Genomic DNA, 15,013 nt, shown 5'->3' with positions numbered 1-15,013 from the left:
AATGAATTGCTTTGTAATTCTTCTGAAGGAAGGGAATTGTATATTATAACCTTGGGGCAGAAACTATAAGGACATTCTCTTGCAGATAACCCACTGAAATAAACAGGAATTGATCATCCCGATATGCTCTTCCTGGCATTGTTTATATTTTTATACTCCATTTAAAGGTGATTCCTCTCCCCACCCTTGCCTTTTGATATTAAAAAGGGAGGGGAGAATAAAAGAGCAAAGGGTAATGTGGATTAAGATTCTAAATGGGATGGCACATCTTTAATGACACATATGATAATTAAAGAATACAATAAACACAATTAGCATATGTTTTAAACAGTTTATTAGTGAAGCTTACCATAAAAATCAGAATATATAGAGCTCCAGGGTTGGTTGGGATAAAAGCTTCTAATCCTCAGAGCCATAAAAATCTCTGGCGTGGAAGAAATGGGCATCTTTAAAATGATTGAATCAGCAGGCCTCCAGTGAAAACACACAAATTAGCAAACTCCAGGAGTTGGCCAGGGCACAGTGTTGCAATGCAGGGACGTGAAGTCATCGCAAGAGCTGTCCTTGTAGGTCAGATGGGATGCAGCAGGGAAATGGCTCATTTCTATGGACACCCAGAGAAGATAATGGCTTTGACCCTTTCTGGAAAAGTAGAAGCAATCCTTTCTCATGCCCTCTACCCCTCATCCTACTATGTCTACTACTACTACATACACATACACAGAGTAAACCAAAACAAAAACAGACCCAAATTCAGGATCATTAGGGAAATACATCACCTCAATTAATTTCTAGTGATAGAAATGTAAGAGAGAAATGATCAGCATTTCCTAAAAAGGATGATGCCCAGTTTCTCCAGGCATTGGCTTGGAATCCAATAGTGATTTCAGATTTATTCTAGAAAGGTCTTCTTAGCAGGGTGGGTTTAGTGGGCATTGCAAGAACAGGCCAAGATGTCAGATAGCAAAGAGTCTTCCCCATCACCTGCTACTTTGATGATGGATTCAGCAATCTGGAGAGTTCCTTTAAAATTCAGATTAACATTGGAGTGGATTCACCCACTGATATGGGAGCCATGAGTCATAATTTTTGATCTGTTTATACTTGAGATGCTTGTACAAGTTCTTTCTATATGCTGTAAAGCCACACACTCTTCCATTGAGCTATGGCCACTCCTCCGATGAACAAGAAATCTATCTCTAGTCTTGGACAGACTCATTAGGGGAAATATGGGCTATCAGCTAGTCTGGACCTATGCCTGTGTAAGCCAATGCCAGCACCTTGGGACAGGCAGTCTGTGAAGCTTCTTCTGGAAGGGAGTTAAAAGTTTCATTCATTGAGGGAAGCAAATGGGTGTCAGGAACATACTCAACCCACTTCTCTAAATATGGTGTTGGAGATTTTCGTTCTTCCAGCATAATGTAGGATCTCCACCAACCATTCCTTCACCCACTCTCTTATTGAATCTGGCCTACTGGTTCATTTTCATATGAGTAATGCATAAACCTTTCTGCATTTTAATTCCTGTTTATGGGTAAAAAAAAGCCATCCTTTGTTTGCTTGTTTGTTTGTGTAATGTGGGAGGGATGCCCTTAATCCTATAGCAAAGTTATCATTGGTTTGTGCAGATCGTGGATATCATTTGAAAAAGAAGTATTGAGCACATTTTGAAAAAGCAGCCACAATACCCAAGATTGCCAGCTTTGAAACGAATGTGTATCCGATGCGTCACCATTTCAATTCTGCAAAGAAAATAAAGAATAAGAATTGAGCTGGTGTTTGAATACATTCTTATAGGGAAATTGGAATGTCAGGACCTTCAATTAGATCTGAAGACGGCAGAACATTTCCATAAAAATGAAAGAGCATCCCTCAAATGATGCATTTCAAGTTTGCTCAGCTCCGGGCCTAATCTGAACAAATTCAATCACAGCTTAGTGCTGGTGGAAAATTTCACTCTCTTTGCCGAGCGCCAACTTCAGCGTTGGCATAATAACAGCTTTTGTGAAAGGGAGGTGTGTGTGGAAACTCAGGTGCCTGAATCAGCAGAAAATGAAACATGGCTGGAAAAAGTTATGCATTAACAAGTTCCCCACTTGCTCACCGTTAGAGTAGCCAGGTCTCGGGCCACCAGGCAAAGTCTCCAGGAATTGCTACAGTTCCCTTCTTCTTCACCTGGAAGAACAAATCTTAGGGTGATGAATACTGGAGGAGATGGGGAGGAATATTTTTGTGTGTTTCAAAGCAGGAGTCATAGAATCATAGAACTGGAAGATACCCCAAAGGCCATCCAGTCCAACTCCCTGTCATGGAGGAAGACACAATCTAGGCTCTCCCGACAGATGGCCATCCAGCCTGTTTAAATACCTCCAAGAAGGAGTCTCCAGAACACTCTGATGAAGCGTATTCCACTGTCAAACAGATCTTACCATCAAAAAGATCTTCTAAAGTTTAAGTGGAATTTCTTTTCCTGTAGTTTGAATCCATTCCTCCATGTCCTATTCTCTAGAGCAACAGAAAACAAGTTTGCTCCATCCTCAATATGACATCCCTTCAAAGATTTTAACAGAGCTGTCATGTCACCTTGTAACCTTCTCTTCTCCAGGCTAAACATAACCTGTGTCCTAAGTCGCTCTTGATGGTTTCCAGACCTTCCACCATTTTGGACACCCTCCTTGGGACACACTCTAGAGGGGTGGAAAAAGTGAGTCTTCCTGTGACCATTTTTACACCCCAGGGGTAAAACAAAAATTTTGGGGGGAATGCCACCAAACACCCTCTAGGTTTGGCAAGGATGGGCATAAGGTGACTTGCAGGAGTGCATGTGACCCATGGACACCAGTTCTGTGGCTCCTGGGCCACCCTACCAGTCACCCAAAAACCTGCAACCTCTGTTTTTAAAAAATTATACCTTTGGGGCAATTTTTGCCTCATGACCACACATACAAAAAAAAAAAAAAGCCTAACACATAAAAACAAACATAAAAAGCTACCCTCACAAAGCACTCCAGAACCTTGTATTAACCCCAAATACCTCCATATTCTTCTGTAGTCCATCTCAAAATCACAACAAGAAGTGATGCACCCTCAATTCCTGTTGCCATTTTGAATGGGACACAAAGGTATTTGGACTTGCAGTATCAGAGTGCAAAGTGAGGGAGGAAAGTAACTCCTGGCCTCCACCTGATTGCCTCTAGGGAATGTGGAAGCTTTTTTTTTTTTTTGGCCACATTTTGGGGACATGTTTGGACATTTTAGGCCCAAGCAAGGCCTTTTTCTACAAAAGTGATCAAGAAGAGATTTACTAGTCATTTTTTCTTACAAAAAATGGTATGGGTGGGGAGTAAACCATCATAAATTGCCCCCACAGTGCATAGAGGGAATTTGGGAGCAATACATGTATTTTATCTGGGATGAGGCACCATGCCAAGAATTCCTATGGGGGCAAAGTCTTCCCTTAGCCTCTAATATTAATCTGCCACTGCTTTAAAGCCTCAGTACCCATCTCTATCCATTCCTAGCTGGCACCAGGGCTCAGTGGTTCATTGTGTGTAGTGCTTGAGCAACATCACCACACCAAAAATTTCGGAGTGAAAGGAGACTGGAGAGAGAGTTGGCTGGTTCATGTACCTGGGGACACCATGATATCTGAAACAAAACCAGGAGTGATGTGATAGTGGTAACACTTGTGAACTTTCATGTGGCAGAAGCCCTGGCAGCACCAGCAAAAGGCTTGGTGAGGCGGGGGGGAGACCCTGTCCATGAGCCTCCAACAAGCCTGAGCTTGTTGTAGGATGTAAGATGTGGGAAAACTCCTCAATGTCATGCATATTCCAAAGAAGTCTAAGTACGATGCAAAGAGTCAAAACAGAGGCAATTGCTGCAATTATTGGGTACATTTTGTCACCTGCATAGGTGACAAAAATGAGAGTTTGTCAGGAATATGGCTCAGGGTTGCTGAATTAATTTGTTAGCTAGGTTATGCCCAGACTTTCTTCATGCTCCTTCCACAATTAGTTGGTTGAGGAAAAACAAACTTGCCTCTTCACCTTTGCCTGACTTACCCCTCAACGTTCACAAGGATTTACCACCTGATCTCAGGTTTTGTCTCTGAAATCTCCAGGCATGGGATTCTGCTGACCTAGGAAGCTTATGTGCAACCAATATATTATGAAGTGGCTCACCCCTTTCTGGCAGAAAGATCCCTGGCTGCTTACAGCTGATTTTTCCCAGAAAGGTGTAGTTTGGCCATAAAAATAGATGGTGAAAGATGGTATGAGAACATGATACCTTCAAAAATAAATGTGCACTTGGTCTTCTAGACATACCTTCCCACTCCTTAAGAGCTGGCGATCAAACACTTTAGCAAGTGGAACCATCTGTTTGCTCCAGCCAAAAAAGTTTTTTCACTGATGCTTCCAAAACTTTGGAAACAACTTAGGAAAGCTACTTTTAAAAAAAAGAATTACAATGCCCCAAGTCTCCTAGCCAGCCTGACCAGTATTATCTGTGCAACAAAACTGATATTTTCTGTTCCTCAAAACCTATGATGTTTTCTATTTTTGCACTGCAAAGTATATATTTTCCCCCACAAATGACTTTTCTCTAACAAAATCCAGAAGTTCAACTACTGCTCACAAATTGTGATGTTACCCTTATATTCTCATGCAACAGGGAGCACATTGCACATAGATTCGACCACCATCTGATGTAGTCTATTTCAGTGTTGAACAGCTCTTACAATCATGACATTCTTCCTAATGTTTAGATGTATTTTTAAAAAATGTGATTTGAATCCATTGGTTCATATTCTGTTCTTTGAGGCAGCAGAAAACAAGCTTGCCTCAATGGCATCCCTTCATGTATTTAAATATGGCTACCATAACAATCTTCTCTTCTTCAGGCCACACATGCCCAGTTCCTTCAGTTGTTTCACATAGGGCTTGGTTTCCTTTACCATCTTGGTCACACTCCTCTGGACATGTTCCAGGTTGTCAATATCCTTCTAGGACTAAGGTGCCCAGAACTAGATACAATACATTAAAGGAGGTCTGAGCAAATCAGAATAGAGTGGTACTATGACTTTCCACAATCTGGACACTACACTCCTTTTGATGCAGTTCTATACCTTGGGTTAGTTACTGAACAAAAATGGAAATTCTAGTCAAGATATCAGAAGAAGATTAAGACTTGGGAAGGCAAACATGAAAGAACTAGATAAAATCCCCAGGTGTAAAGAAGAATAATTCAATACCAAAGTCAGAATCATTCTGCTCATAAGCTGGGGAAAGCTGGATAGTGAAAAAAGCTGACATGGAAAAAATCAACTAAATTTGAAATGAGGTGCTGGAGAAGAGTTCTATAGATACCATGGACTGCTAAAAAGACAAATACAGTGCACCCACATCATATGCAGGTGCCATTTACGTGGCTTTCAGCTTATGCTTATGCTGAAAGCTGCGTGATGGAAACAAAATGGTGCGTGTGCCCATTGTGCATGCGCCGCACCGCATGCACGAGCCCCATTATTGTCACTGGGGCTCGAGCATACACGCTATTTGCTTTACAGGGTGTGTGGTCTGGAACGGATCCTTGCATAAAGCAAGAACGCACTGTAAATGGGTCCCAGAACAAATCAAGCCTGAAGTAAAAGGAAAAATGACTAAACAGAAGCTGTTGTTCTTTGAACATGATATGAGACAATGCGATTCAATGGAAAAGAGGATAATGCTTGGTAAATAAATGGAGGAAAGTAGGAAAAGAGGGAGACTTTATTACTAGTGGACTGACTCATGACCAGAACAGCCTGGCAAAATACGCTGGCTTCCCAGAGGTTTGGGGGCATGGTGGATGCATGATGCACACCCCCAAACTGTCAGGAAGCCTCTGTGAAGCCACCAGCCATTTACACAGTGGCAGCTTTATGGTGCTCTTGCGTCACAGCATTTGGACACTGCATGCCGCAGGAGCATTGAAAACTCACAGCGATGCAAAAAGGAGCAGCATTTTGCCACTTTTTTTTTTGCATTGAAAAAAAGACAGATCGGGGCCATGGCATGCTGTAGCCATGGCCCCAATCTGGTGCTCAAATGGATGGCATCATGCCACCCCTTTGGGCCAGTCTGTTTTGGCCCTCAGACAAAGAAGCCACAGCTGTCCTGAGTTTGCAATAGCTGAACTAGGCAATTATTGTCCAGGGCTTTGGGTGATCTTTCATTCATAGGGTCACTATAAGCAGAAATCAACTTGATGGCAAACAACAATAATATTAGATGCACCCATCCTTCAGGCTGGCTGAGATTTTTCTGGGAGTTGTAGTCCAAAGATGTATCTCTCCAGACTGTGATACACGCACACACAGAGTCTCTAGTCCCATCTGGTGTCATCTCTAAATCAAAGAAATGTTCTGTTTTCTCTGTATATTCTTTTGAATCACAGAACATGAAAAAGCCAGTTCCCTCCCTACCCTCCATGCATCATCAGTCACAAAAACTGGAACCAAGACAGAAAGAACTATAGTTTTTAAGCTGGGCTTGTTGCATTTGATATATGAATTGGATCAAATTACAACATTATGCCCCTCCCCCATTTTTCTTTTCTTTTTAGAAAGGGTAGCCATAGGCCATGGACTTCAGAAGTAGTGAGAACAAAGTCCCCCCCCCCTCAACATGCCCAAGTATATGGTTTAACTTGAAAAGTAAGGAAATTCAACAGACTACAGATCAACTAAACCACAGAGTGAATAAATATCCACATCCATAATCCAAGCCCCCAAGAAAGGAATGAAAAGGTGGAGAGACATAATACTGCATTACTTTTCACCTGCAGTCATTGGCGAGATACAGGTCGTGCCTTTGGGGTGGCCTGCACCCTCCCCTTTCCCCAACGGATCGGGGCCTCAGCGGCCACAGCAGCAGCCTCAGAGGCCCCAATCCACCACTTTTCCAGGCCGCTTCCCCATGGGGTGTCTCCATCCTGACAGCGTCCCTTTGCCTTCTGTATTGCTGGCGCAGCCATGTAAAGGCTGCACCAATGATACAAGCGGCGAAAAGAGCTCCATTTTGGAGCTCCTTCCAGCGCTGCTGAAAGGGCACCACAAGCGCCCTGCAGTGGTGCAAGGGCATAACACGTGCACTGCTCCATTTGGAGGCAGCGCGCGTGTGACGTAATCATGGCGTCCCCTATATGGATGGGAGGCTGCGATGATTATGCCCCTGTCACGTGCTAAGGATGAGGCTGGCCGGGGCACTGTATCCGCCCGTCTGTACAGCACCATCTGTTATCTTTTCAAATGCTTCCTGAGAGACAAGGGGCTTTTAGGGAAATGTCTGTATGTCCTGACTTTGTACAATCCAGGTGATTTGGACTACCTTTCCCATCCTCATGGCTTTGAAGCCTACAGAGCTCAAAGAAGCACAACTCGAGAAGCCTTCAGAAAGGTACAGCTTCACATCATATTACTCTTTCCCTCTCACATACCCAGGAATGTGCTGAATCATATCCTCAGAATGGATTCAGGACCTTGGAGAGGTGCCATTACTGTTTTCAGATGTTTTGAAAGAGGCATCATCTCTTTCAGTCATTTTTGCTCCATTTGCTTCCAATTTTCCGTGCTTTTGTGTGTTTCAAGCTGTCTTGTCTTTCTCACCCGAAATGGATTGAAGCTCTGACGGCCTGCAATCTCCAGATGACATCTTGCAAGGAAGGTGAAAACATTACAAGATCTGTCATATCGATGAGGAGTTGCTAATGGGGGATGGCTCCAAACTAGGTGGTTCTGCCCAGAGTTGGGAAAAGTTTTTTTTTTTACAGCTAAGCCTAAATACTCAAAAAGCCCAGATCTTGTCTGATCTTGAAAGCTAAGCAGGGTCAACCCTGGTTAGGACTTAGATGGGAGACCACCAATGAATATCAGATGTTGTAGGCTGTATTTTAGAGGCTGTAGGTGTTGTAGGCTGTATTTTAGAATTACCCTCTTCTCATGCCCGCTAGTCAGATGGCTAGCTGATTTTGGGTGTAACTTTTCCAAACTGTGCTGCCTCTATTTTAAAGAAAAGGTGGGAAATTTGGGTGGATCCTGGTGCCAATTCTACTTCTTTACCCCATAGAAATGCATACCAGATTCCAGACTGAAATCTCCAGAGCAGCCAGTCAGCAAGCCAGTCAAAAACAATGGCAGTTCTAAGGGCTGACAGCATTATTTATGGATTCTACTCTTGGATTTTTATGGAAGCTTGGAATAACAAAACTAAGCAAATGTAGCTTATGCACAGCAAAACTCTCAGATCTAATACAACCTTTCAACCTGACATCTTCCAGATGTGTAGACATTCAAACCCTCCCCTCTCCAGCATACTGATCCAGCATAGTAGCCATGCATAAAGATGGTGATGTGGGTAGTAGTCCAACATATCTAAAAATTGGCAAGTTGGGCAAAGGTTGATCTAGTGGTTCTAGAGTGGCCACTTTCCCTACTTTACAGAGCACATTCCTCTGAAAGTATCCTGGATTTCAGAAGATATGGAAGCAGAGTTCAAACACTAACAACCATAAAGAGTTTTAGCTGACTATGTTGATACATGGAAAAAAAACTTTGGATTATTTTAAGCAAGAATGAAAAATGTTGACTGAGTTTATGAAAAATAAAGGAGATTCTGTTATGGTGTTAGAAGAATGACATACAAATAGAGGATTTGTTAAAAAATGTTTTATATTTCCATTACATCCTTGGTAAGGACTTTTATTAACAGGATTTTAAGATTATTTTAAACATTACATTGATATTTGAATGAATTAAGGGGAGTTAGATAAGTAATGTAGAAGAATCAGTCAGGTACATTGGAAGCCATTGTTTCCCTGTTTTGTGTGATTTTGTGTTTTTAGTTTTAGATTTATTTATTTATTTCTTAGATGTGTTTTTCCTTGCATTTTTTAGATCTAGAAAATTAGTGTGTATCTGTTTGTAAGTCTGCAGCTGTTTTAATAAAAAAACTATTACAAGAAGATGGGAAAAGATGGTTGTTAAAGTTGCCCATCAACAGTAAGATTCTCGACAGCAGACTGAACTGCAGGAGCATGCATTACCTGGTCACAGTTATTCATACTAAGGCGAGACACAGTGCATTTTTGCTAAAATTACAACAATGCTTTCTGTATTCATAAGGAATCAACAGGAACTTATTAAGTGCATACTTTTGTAAGTTCCAGTGATCCAATGGGTCTATTACGGTTGGGACTAATAGTTGGATGTAAGTCTGTGATGGTAAACAAGCGTATTAGAAGTCCATGTGCATAAGCACTGGAGTTGTGCATGCATTGCCACTTCACAAGAACACCATTTCATAAACTTGATGCACATTGCTTTCAGGAATGCATTGTGCATTATGCATGGATGCACATGCATATTTGGTTGTGCTTTCAGTTGCACATTTGGTGTCTTGGTTTAGTTGCGCAGTGTGGCCATTCAACACAAGGATCACACTGTACAATTAATGCATAACTCTGAGCACAGAGATTTACACAAACATAACCTGATGTAGAATTTCAGCCATTACTTAAACATCTTCTCTCAATGCTAACCCTGCTCCACAATCCTCAGTTTCATAGCTTTCTTCACCTTAAAAATAAGTCTCAACAGGACAGCTTCCCATAACCGTAGATGTTCTCCATGTCATTTGCTTATTGAGTGGAGAGTATACACAGATAAGGGAGACTCCACTATTCACATTGTGTGATGATGTGGCATTTGACAGAAGCATTGGACTGTATGTGGTTTCTCTCTGTTGTTGTTGTTATATGCCTTCAAGTCATTTCTGAATTATGGAGACTTTAAGGCAACCCTATCGCAGAGTTTTGGGGGACGGAGAGTGCATGACTAACCCAAAGTCATCCAGTAGTTCTCTCATGGAACACAAGAGACACTGCAGACTGGGCCAGCCAGAAAAATCAGCAGAAGCAGAACATGCCACAAACCATCCTGGGCATAAAATACTGTTTGAAAACACTGAAATTCTGGACCATGCCAACCACTACCATGTTAGGATGCACAGGGAAGCCATTGAAATCCGCAAACATCTGGATAATTTCAACTAGAAAGAAGAAACCCTTAAAGTGAACAAAATTTGGCTACCAGTCCTGAGGAATAGCAAAATAAGGACTCAGCAAATGCAAATGGGAAACCACTCAGAGTCAGAGGCTTTTCCAGCAGATAATCATCACCAATTAGCAGACACTAATCCTCTTTTGCATTAGCCTCCCAGCCTGAGGCCTGCCATCAGCAACAGAACAATACACATGCAAATCACACCTGCATTCCCAGGCTCACACAGTACACACACACACACACACACACACAACTTTTTCCAGAAAAGCATTCTCTGAAGATGACAGCCACAGATGCTGGTGAAACATCAGGAAGAAACTCATCTAGAACATGGCCACATAGCCCCAAAACCCCACAAAAAACAACATGCAAATCACTACACTATGCTAGCTCTAGACTGTGCTAGTCCACTGATGCTTCATCACCTTGCCTTGAATTTCTAGACATCGACTCATGGGAAAGAGTATCTATATTTAGGGATATAGTCTAGAATTTTTTTGTTGTGCCTCTCAATAAACAGATGCAACTGAATGTCCCCATGTTCATTTCTTGAAATGTTTGAGGATCTGCTTTCTTGCTTCACCACCCTGATTTAAAAGGTGTTGTTACCTTTGTATATAATTGCCATGAAAATCCAAGTATAACAACAAAGATAACAGTTTTTTAAAAAAACTCTTGTATGATAAAAGAAGTTTTTAAAAAGAAAATAAATGAAAGATTCAAGTTGCAATAAATGGAAATTGAGAATATAATTGGAAACTCAGTTTCTTCACTGGTGGCAGCTGTCAGTTTATATTACTCCATTTATATTATGCTTTTAGGTGAACCTTTGATAATAGATCACAAAGTGGCTCCACAATGGTCTATGAAAGTGAAGGCAAAGGTTCACAGCCTTGATTTGTTTCCTGGTTACAATATAAAGCAGGATCATAAATTATCTGTGGGTGTTTTGGTTTTCCTTTTCCTTTTAACATCTCACAAAGGCTCGATCAACACTCTTGAGATTGTCCCATGGCCAGGATGGGAAATAAATAAATAAAATCCAGGAAAGCATAAAAGATTCATTTTAATGGATAACACATTTTGCTAGTTCATGCTTAATAATATTTAATATTTCATTGACTACCGGGGACTCACCTTATTTTTTTATTCCACCCTTCCCACTCCCCATTGCCTGCTCCCTGCTTCCCCCAATGGAAAAGGCATGATTGAAGGCACTCGAGTGCATTAAGATTTTATAGCTGAAGAAAACAGTCTTGTAAAAGGCTGGGGCTGGCAGGATTTAGCATGATGCAGAAAATGAAAGAAGTTGGGCAGTGAATTTCTCAATCTCCTTCTCCCCCAGTCCCTGAAGCAGTTGTTGCAAAAATGAGAGAATTTTCCATGTGATTTCATAGGGCACAGTGGGCAGATTTCTTGTGTGAGTGTAAGTTCCACTACACATGTGGAATGGAGGGTTTGGGGAAAATGTTTAATAGCTATACCAAGCTGGCAGTGGTGGAACGAGAATTATGGATGCAGAACCATAGCATCAGAGCTGTTGTTAATGGCCCTCATGTTGACCTCAACTCATGATGACCCTGTGGCTGAGACATCTCCAAGACACCCTATCCTCCACTGCTATGCTCAGGTCCTACAGTCTCATGCCTGCAGCCCCTCTGTTAAAATCTCTGATTTTATAGTATATGGCCTCCATCTCTTTCTACTACCCTCCACCTTTCCTAGCATCATGTTTTCCAAAGATTCATGCCTTCTCATGAGGAGGCCAAAATACAACAGCCTCAGTTTACTCAACTTGGCTTCCAGGGAGAGTTCAGGCTTGATCTGTCCTAGGATCCATTTTTTTTGTCTTCTTCATCATCCATGGCATTCTCATCACTCTTCTTCATCGCCACATCTCAAATGAATTTATTTTCTTTCTACCACTTTCTTCACTGTCCAGCTCTCACATCCATACATGGGGATGGGGAATACAATGGTCTGAACAATCCTTACTTTGGTGTTCAGAGTTATATCATTACATTTTAAGATCCTGCCCAGTTCCTTCACAGTTGCTCTTCCTGTTTCTGGTCTAAAATTGAAGCTACAGGTTGCTGCTTCTTTATTCCCCTGCAACTCCAAAGGCAATGCAGGGGATAGGCCACAGTAGTGATGGAGCTGTCCCACGCTTAGAAACATGACATGCTGGGGAAATCAAGCTGAGTAATTACAGGAGAGTTAGAATAAGGAGAAGAATAGTAATTGTGGGACATTCACACTGTGCAATTGTAGTGTTATTATTCCACTTAGACTGCCATGGTTGCATCCTATGGAACCCTGGGATTTGTTGTTTTAGGGAGGAGCATTTAGAATTCTCAGCCAGAGAGCTCTAGTGCCTCTCCAAATTACAAACCCTAGGATTGCATAGGATGGAATCATGCAGTCTAAGTGGAATAATAGCACTATAATTGTGCAAAGTGAATGGGCTCCTGTTCCCAAATATACTGTCACAGGAAGGAAGAAATCAGCCATGAAGAACAAACCAAGGAAGTAGTAAGACTCTTTATCCATGGATTTAACCATCCATGCCTTGAAAATACTTTTTAAAAAATGATATAAATTCCATAAGCAAACCTTGTTTTATATAAGGAATACCATTTCACTATGTCATTGTATTTAATGGGACTTGAGCATCCATGGATTTTGGTATCCATGCAGGGTCCTGGAACAAAACCCCATTGGATAACAGGGGCCCACTGTATACCCTGTAAGTGCTCCAACAGGTTAGGGATTCAAGACCAAATGCACAAGAGGAAGAGTTTGTGAAACTGCAACCAGTTTCAGGAAATGTGCAACAGGAATTTTTAGTGAGAATCTTGAAACTACTGAAATGCCTTTTCATCCCTAGAGAGAGTGGCACAAATCCATTGCTACCAGAGATTCTGAGAAATGAGGTTTCACCCACAAACCTCTTGGCTCAGTCCTCTATGGTGAGAGGCAATGGAAACTGCTAGGCTCTTCTACATCACTCTTGAGCAAGGTCAGTGGAAAATATTAGCATTTATGATACAAAGGTAAGTCCACAGACTCCTTCACCTACTCTGCACCAGTATTTCCCAGACAGTGTGGTTATACTGACTGGAGATGGTGAATGTTGTAGTGTGACACATATGGAGGACATAATGCCAGAAAAGGTTGCTCACTCTTTCCCAAATACAAAACCCATCCTTGTTTGCATGGGGTATGGCTTATTAAGTCTCACTGTTTTCTGAATTGGCTGATACATAAAGATGGGACCAAATTTAGGAACTAGAAATTCCATCTTTATATACTATATAAACTCTTTTAAATAAACCCCTTTAACCATGCCTGGACGACCCTCCTCCCACATGTTCCAACCTTTTCTTTGAAGTTAGTAGAGGAGGTTGTGTTCTGAGTCCCTTCAATGTTGAAAATGAGATTAGTGGAGGCTTAGAGCTGGACCTCCTCTTTCTCAAACCCATGAAAGACGGAACAATATCTTACAATCCATTTCTGCTTGAGTTAAAATTTGTCTGGCAGAAAGACAGATTACTTGGCTTGGCTCGCTGGGCTCCCCCCCCCCCAAGATGAGCCATGTTGGATCAGATGAAAGGCCTTTTTAGTCCTGCATTTTGTCCACAGAGAGGCCAAACAGTTGCCTGTGTGAAAGCCACAAGCAGGACAAGAGTATAACACCACATGGTCATATACATACAGTCACATTCACCAGCAACTGGTATATAGAAATGTACTGCCTCTAGTACTGGAAATGAAGTATAACTATCATTACTGGTAGCTATTGACAACTTGTCCTCCATGAATTGGTCCAATCCTCTTTCAAAGCCATCCAAGTTGGCAACAACCGCTACGTTCTGAAGTGTTGAATTCCACAGTGTGTGAAGAAGAGCTTCCTTTAATCTGTCCTCAGTTTTCCACCATTCAACTTCAGTGGATGACCTTGGGTTCCTATATGATAAGAGAGCAAGAAATCTCTCCCAGCCCATCTGTTACCATTGAATTCTGATGGGTTTCCTTTGAATTTAGGTTGCTGGCTTTAATTTTTTTTTTAAATTACTGATAGGTTTTATTTTGTAAGGCTGCCTCTGTAGTTTTTCCCATCATGATTCGGATATGCTTAAAGGCTTCCACCCACATGGTTCTCTCAGCTGGCATATGATTTATTTATTTATTTATTTATTTATTTATTTATTTACATGGGAACAATGGCAGAGGCAATATAGCAGCAATACTGATGACAGCATTGCAATAAGTATTTTCCTTTTAAACTGGGGTGGTTATTTCAGATATTCTTAGTGCCAAAGATGTCCCTGCTCTGAACTGGTAGCAAAGATTGGGGAGGAGTAAAAGGGTAAAAAGTACTTGGGCACAAGCCAGGGATACAAAAAATAAAACAAGGACGATGCTGGAATAAGCTGAATTCCTGCATGGCAGGAGGTTGGATTGGATAGCCCTTGTGGTCCCTTCCAAATCTACGATTCTATAATTTTACGATTCTATGAATCAATCAGTCAATCAAGGCTAGAATTCTACATGCACTACTAAGTTACATAGCTACCTTGGCTGCATAGCTCAGTAGTGTCTCTTGGCCTGACCCTCTCCATTCTGACTTACTGGTCAGCAACTAATGCTAATGATGGGAATCTGACCTCCTGCTGATTGAGGCACATCAAACTAATTCTGACAACCCCCCTAGAAACATTCAAAAAGAGGCTTAAAACTCTTCTTTTTTGTCAAGCCTTCCCCCCTGAAGAATGAAGTTATCTACCCTGTTGCCATCAATTCCCTGCTTACGCTTGAAGGCGAATGATTGTGCTTAGACTTCTGTAATTGTATGGTTTTAATTGTCTGTACACCGCTTTGATCTGTGGAAAAGCAGTATATAAATAAAAT

General features: G+C 41.6%; 1 long non-coding RNA gene across 1 annotated transcript in view; it reads right to left on the bottom strand.

The window, feature by feature from the left end:
- Positions 1 to 380: 380 nt before the first annotated feature.
- Positions 381 to 15,013, bottom strand: part of LOC121927663 — a 172,078-nt gene continuing 157,445 nt past the window's right edge. The window contains exons 5-6 of the long non-coding RNA XR_006103294.1: positions 2,105 to 2,175; positions 381 to 1,742 (exon numbers count right to left, since the gene is read on the bottom strand). This is a non-coding gene — a long non-coding RNA (uncharacterized LOC121927663). The remainder of the gene's footprint in view (positions 1,743 to 2,104; positions 2,176 to 15,013) is intronic.

The sequence above is a fragment of the Sceloporus undulatus genome, chromosome 4 (assembly GCF_019175285.1).
Source record: "Sceloporus undulatus isolate JIND9_A2432 ecotype Alabama chromosome 4, SceUnd_v1.1, whole genome shotgun sequence".
NCBI lineage: Eukaryota > Metazoa > Chordata > Lepidosauria > Squamata > Phrynosomatidae > Sceloporus > Sceloporus undulatus.
Note: the sequence above shows the minus strand (reverse complement) of the source record. Positions and strands in the feature narration are given on the sequence as shown.